We start from the raw sequence: 6,551 nt of genomic DNA, 5'->3' as shown, positions 1-6,551 counted from the left end.
ACAGTACAGCTGATTAATTTTAAATTTCAAATGATACAGGCTGAAAATGTCAAATTAAAAGAAGAGGCAGAAAAATCAAGAGGAGAAGCTAAAAATTCAAAGTTTGAAACTGAAGTAGTATTGCAGGAATTACTGCATGTGGGTCTCAAACTTAAAGGAGAGAAAATGGGAAAACAACAGGCAGAAAACGAGAATGAAAACATGAAGAAAGAACTGTTGGAAGCTCAAAAAGCATTGGAGGAAGAGAAAACCACAGCACAAGAAGCCAAAAATAAATATCAAACTGCAAAGAAGGAGGCAGGAAATGTGATTCAGGAATTACAGGAGGTGCAGGAAGCTTTTGAAGAGGGAAAAAGGAAAATGCAGTTGGCAACACAAGAAGCTGAAAATGTAATGGCTGAAGCTGAAAAACTAAGGAAGGAATTACTGCATGTGAAGCAACAACTTCAAGAGGAGAAAAAACGTAAACATGAGGCAGAAAATGAGATTGAAAATATGAAGAAAGAATTGTTGGAAGCTCAAAAAGTGTTGGAGGAAGAGAAAATTAAAATACAGGAAGCAAAGAAAGAAATGGAAGATACAAAGAGTTACACTCAAAACATGAAGAAGGAACTGATGAAAGTGCAAGAAGAACTTGCAGAAGAGAAAATTGAGGTGAAGGTATTCAAGAAAGAAATGACCGGCTCTGCGGTGACCAAGAAAGACTGCAAAGACGCACTTAAAGAAATACGAAAGCACAAAAAGGAAGCTAAAGAGCTCCTCAAACAGAAAGTGAAACTGGCCAAACAGCAGCTGAAAGAACAATTTAAAGATGCCGAGGAGCAGCTCAACAAAACCTTAAAAGAACTGAAGGCAAAAGAAAAGCAAGCCGAGGACAGGAGGGGATTCTGGAGCAGACTGCTGAGAAAGAACTGATCCAGCAGCATCAAGTTTGAGGAGATCAATAGTTTCTTCCTCCTCTCTCCACCTTTCTTTCACCCCATCCTTCTTCTTGGGACGTTTGTTTGTTTTTTAAAAACTCTAATCTGAATACATGTACTGAAATATACAAATAAAATTGCCATAACTTGACCTCATGTTGCCTGCTTCTTTTCTTGTGTGTCTGTGGATGTAAAACAGTAACACACTTTCTGCTCTGTCTTTAATTGTAAATAAATGCAATATGTTTTCATTTTAAAATGCAGTGCAAAAAACTTCTGCTCTAAATCTTTTTTTTTTTTTAGCAAAAAGCTTTTTTTTTTGCCTGTTGTGGAAGTTTTCCATTTAAATAAAGCCTGCAGACGAGCGGTGAGCGGTAGCTAACATTCTTTAATCAAAACACACAAAGAACAAACAACCAAGCTTGATGAAGTCCCTGCATGACCGCAGGACAGATGGTCAGCAGAGTCTCCCTGAGCCTAGCATGGCTCTCAGTTAAGGAGTGAGTGAGAAGCCCACTGCAGCGACATCACCTGGGTTTGCCAGAGAGGCCCTCCAGTCCTAATTGCCGCCATCCAAGAGGACACTCCAGGGCCCAGTTATTCAGTGGTCCACCAAAGTGAGCAGGAGGATGACGGCCAGCTTGGCCAAGAAAAGGGGGGGGGGGGAACAAATAACATTCTTTAAATATTAATCACTGTACATAGTTGAACTTGCTGTTTGTTGAATTTTATTTGAATTATTTTTTAAAACTATGTCCAACATAAAATGTATAAAGTTCTATAAATAAAAATCATTGTAAACACTTTAACTGTATTTGAATCATTTTCTCAAACTATGTACAACATAACTGTTTATTTGCAACTGATTTATTAAATTGTCTAAATTGAGAAAATAACAACAGTGAAAAAAACACAACAGGAGTATTAGTTATTAAGAGTTATTATTAAAGTCCAGGATTAGGCTGAGTGTCTCCGTATGCACACTTTTAACCAGGCCTGATATTTAGCTGAGCAGGAAGTCTCGGGCAGAGCTGCTGAATCTGCTGGACCAGGACCAAAGAGATGAAGGAGACACCATAAGTGAAACAATTTGCCTTTCTAGCTTCTAAGTTGAGCATCATAAAGGGTGGTCTCCACAAGTTGTTTAGGGATGCTTGTTTCCACAGTTCACCACATCATCTAACTCTAGGGTTGATGTAACTGACTGCTGCCATGTCACTAAAATGTTTTCAGGAAGATGCAAGAACAAAGTTGGGCAAAAAATCCTGTTAATATGGATATAACAAGTAATAATCTACAACTTTAAAAATGTACTAATGAATGAATACCTGCCTGTTGACAATGATTTTGGTCCAGGGCAGACACCTCAGCAGATAGGCGGTCCCACCAAAGAGCACCACTGACTGCCTCTGAACCTGTCTCCCCCTCATCTTGAACATCATCCTACGGGGCCACAATGTCACCAGCACCGAGGCAGATGTTGTGCAAAACAGCACATGCTGTTATGACCTGAAACAAATCTTTGTTTTTAAATAAAGTGTTTATATATCAACAAACACTAAAGTTCCCTGTCACGATCCTGGGTCTTTTAACCCAGCATTTTAGGTTTTAGTTTATGTTTGATGTTTATGGTTTATTTTTAAGTTCATTAGATTATCTAAGCTCATTTGTCTATTTCGATTCCCCTTGCGCCTTCTACCCCTGTGTTTTAGTCTCCCTTTGCCCTTTATGTGTTAAAGCTGCATGTCTTATGTTGTCAAGTTTATATTATCAAGTTTATGTCTGCGTCTCATGTTTCCTGTTTTATTGTGAAAGTCTATGTCCTAGTTCAGCATAGTCAGCTTTGCTTCCTGTGTCTCATTATGTCAGATTAGTGTCAGCTGTTTCCCATGTGTTTCCACTTCCCCTAATCACCCTTGTGTGTATTTAGTCTGTGGCTGTATCCCAATTCAGGGTCTGCAGCCTTAAAGGCCGCATTTTAAGGCCGATTACGTCACAGCGACGCGACGAAGGCTGTCCCAATTCGAAGGCTGCTCGAAATGCGGCCCTCAAATGCGTCCTTCATTTCCCTGAATTTTAAGGACGTGGCGGTGTAGACTCCATAGCCCAATATATCCCAGAATGCATAGCGCGGCGGTGGGTGTGGATAATTTTGCCGAAAAAAATGGCGGATGAGGGGCGCCCGAAGAGTACACTTTAAGTACTGAATATTATGTCACTTATTTATGTGCAAATGTTTAATAACGAAGAACATTAAAACATTACTGTTGGCCACATGTCGGCAAAGTTATGTGACATTAGTGACGTTTGTACTAACGTGGTTTTAAAGCCTTTACTTTAAAATATACGCCGTTCAATAGCTGAGCTTAATCTTACAGAGAATGATCAAAGCTCATGTAGAAACAAACAAACAAATGAACAAAATATTTTCTCCTTCATTTCTGTCAAACAAAGCTGTATGAAACGTTTCCAGCTGTTAGTATCATGGTTGCTAGGCAACCTGGGCAGCGCAACGGAGGCTAGACCGTCCCATTTCACAAGCCTCGCACTTCCGGCCTTAGCGGTCTTTAAGTACGCGGCCCTTGAGGATCGTTGAGACTGCGTACTTTCAGGCTGCAGACCCTGAATTGGGATACAGCCTGTGTGTTTCTGTTCATTCCTTTTCAGGTCGTCTGTTGTCCACGCCATGTTTCCAAGTTTCATGCCTAGGTTTTTCTTGTTGTTTGTTTAGTTCTCCCAGTTTAGGTTAATGTTAGTTTTACTTCAGTTTGCCTTGCCCTTTGTTTGTACCTTTTTTTACCAGCCATATTAAACGGCTCGCTTTTTGTTAACATTCAAGTTTTGTTCCCTGTTCCTTGGAGTCTGCATTTTGGGTCCACTCTTCACAATACATACAGTCTGCCTCCGCCAGACTGTGACATTCCCATTATGTCATTATAATAATTCAAAAAACAATGACAATGTATTCTAATGACTTACATGTATTACAAAGGCGTGGTGCACCTCCAGTCCTTGAATGTAAGGATGTAAGGGCAAGGAACCTCGTCTTCATCATTGTGCAAATCTGAAGTTCATATTAACCCACAGGTTTTGTTTTCTAGGAAATAATAATGTGGATGTGGTGGTGGAGCCAGGACTTAAACAGACTTAATATGACAACCACACTGATTTCATTTCCTAACACAGGTTTACAGGCCAAAGCGGAGCTACTCCAGAGAAGAATTTCTGATGTTGTCTGAAAAATAATGTCACTAACATTTTTATTCTCTTATTTCTGATGAGTTGACACATGGGAGGGACCATGTATGAGGGACTATATTTATATAAAACATGTGTTCTGACTGTATTTGATGTATTTTAACCAAAAAAAGCTTTGATTTTGCCACCTCATTTGATTTCCATCCCACCCTAAGAAAGTTTCTCTACCACCGCTATCCACCACTGGTGAGTGAATGAGAGAGAGAGGGTGAGGCCTGGGGGCAGACAGAGATGAAACCAGGACAACAGCGCCATCTGCAGGCCCCGGGGGTACCGAACACCTGAGGCCACACATCTTGGTGACATCTGTGCATCTACCCCAGCATGAGAAGTAAGGAGGCCCTAGATGGGGTGCCAAGAGCCAAAGGGTGACAGTCCCACTAGTGACACACAGAAAGACAAAGACACATGTGCACACAGCCTTCCTGCACCATCACTGAACCACCGCCAAACCAGTCATACTAAATGATATTACAGGCAGCATAATGTTCACCACAGCTTCTCCAGACCCTTTCACATCTGTCACATGTTCTCAGGGTGAACCTGCTCTCATCAGTGGTGGACTTGCCAATTCCTAGTATTCTATGGGAAATGCCAATTGGGCTCCAAAGACCTTCTATGGCCCTGTCCAGCTTTTTCTTGTGTAATTGTCTCTTGGAATTTCCTCTGTAGTTTTCATTTTGGTTCTGATTTGGAGGTTGTCTCATTGTTGCACCTGTAAAGTGCACCAGCTACTTCATTGAGCAGATCAATATCCCAGATGTTTCACTGATTTGATGCTATTCTACGGTGGCCCCGAGAGGCCAAATGGACTGCAACTTAAGAAAACACCAGCATTAAGAAAAACGTTGCAAAAGCACACAAAACACAACAGAAATAGGAAAAAAACTGATTTCCAAAAGAACAAGGGAAGTGTTTCTGGGGAAAATATAACCCGACAGACCAGTTGCAGGAACCAAAATATGCTAATAATTGCGCTGGGAGACGCTTAAAAGTGGAGGATCTATTGGTTTTGTGAAGAAAGAAAAGAGGAGAGGTAAGTGTGTTAGACTAACCATTAGCCTAAAAATCCGTCATCAGTATTATATGAATCATGATAAAACACGCCTACCATGTTTTGGGTTCCTGCAACTGGTCCGTCGGGTTATTGTCTCCCTGGAAACACTTCCCTTGTGTTTTTTCCTATTTCTGTTTTTGTTTATGCTATTTGTGTCTTCGTTTTTCCTATTTCCGTTTTGTTTTGTGTGCTTTTTCAGTGTTTTTCTTATTGCTGGTGTTTTCTGAAGTTGCGGTCTGTTTGGCCTCTCAGGGCCACTGTACTATTCTGATTAAAAAGGAAAAAAAAGGTTGTAAATCTGGATAACCTGGTTTTAAAAATAAATAAATGGATAGATTCATCATTGAGTTTTCAATTTAAAAAGAAGCATATCTTACCAGTGACAAAGATGAAATGAGGATCATGTATTGATTGCCAGGTGTTCTGATACAGGTAGCTGTAGCTAATGACTGTCAGGCCTCACCTCTGCTAATGTGAATCCTTCAGTTAATTGTACTGTTGAAGTCTTTAAGAGCAGTTTAATGCAATTATCTCACAAATAAGATCGTTGGCTGTTTGGTCCAAATTGTCCAAGCAGTTTGTCACCATTATCAAGTGAAATTATATTTTATTACTCTGTTACTTGCCATTAATTAACAGATCTGTGTTCTTACAATGTACTTGTACAGCTTGTGTAGTGTTTAACCTTATTGTTTGTTGTAATAAAGTTTGCTTGTTTGCGTTTACTTGGTATCAGATCAGAAAGGAAAAAAATTGGTATTACACATCACTATAGTAGGTCGGCTACTGCAAAAAAAAAAAAAAAAAAAAAACTGAACAGTTAACTGGCTGAAGACTCACCTGGAAAATACAGCTAGACTTAAAACAATTAACTACCACTTATTTCTTCTCGTTTTCTCAAATCTTCTTTTGATGACAATAAAATCACAAAGCCGGACTACCTCATAAATTAGGGTGCAAAATCATTGTATGTTTTCTTTTCAGCTTTCCTTGTCTTTCTTGCATTATTGAACTGGGCATTTGTTAGATTAGCAAAAAAGCATCAGAATTCAGTCCAGTGAAACATGAATTACTTCTGGTGAGCCAAAGACTATTTTTAGTAAGATCTCTTGGTAGTACTGTTGAAAGACTGAACAATAAATAAAACAGCTGCAGACTTGCCAGAAAAACAAAACTAGTTTAGCATTAGAAAAAAGGGACCAGCATAGCTGTGTGGTAATCCTACAGAAACGTTTGCAGACTGCTTTTTGCTGTTGATTTGGTTCTATTTGCTTCATCACACAACGAGCGGCCAATATTTTATCCTTAAACTCTGA

Source organism: Perissodus microlepis, chromosome 22 (assembly GCF_051167445.1).
Source record: "Perissodus microlepis isolate ML-2025 ecotype Zambia chromosome 22, ASM5116744v1, whole genome shotgun sequence".
Taxonomy (NCBI): Eukaryota; Metazoa; Chordata; class Actinopteri; order Cichliformes; family Cichlidae; genus Perissodus; species Perissodus microlepis.
The sequence above is the reverse complement of the archived record's forward strand: the minus strand, read 5'-3'. Positions refer to the sequence as shown.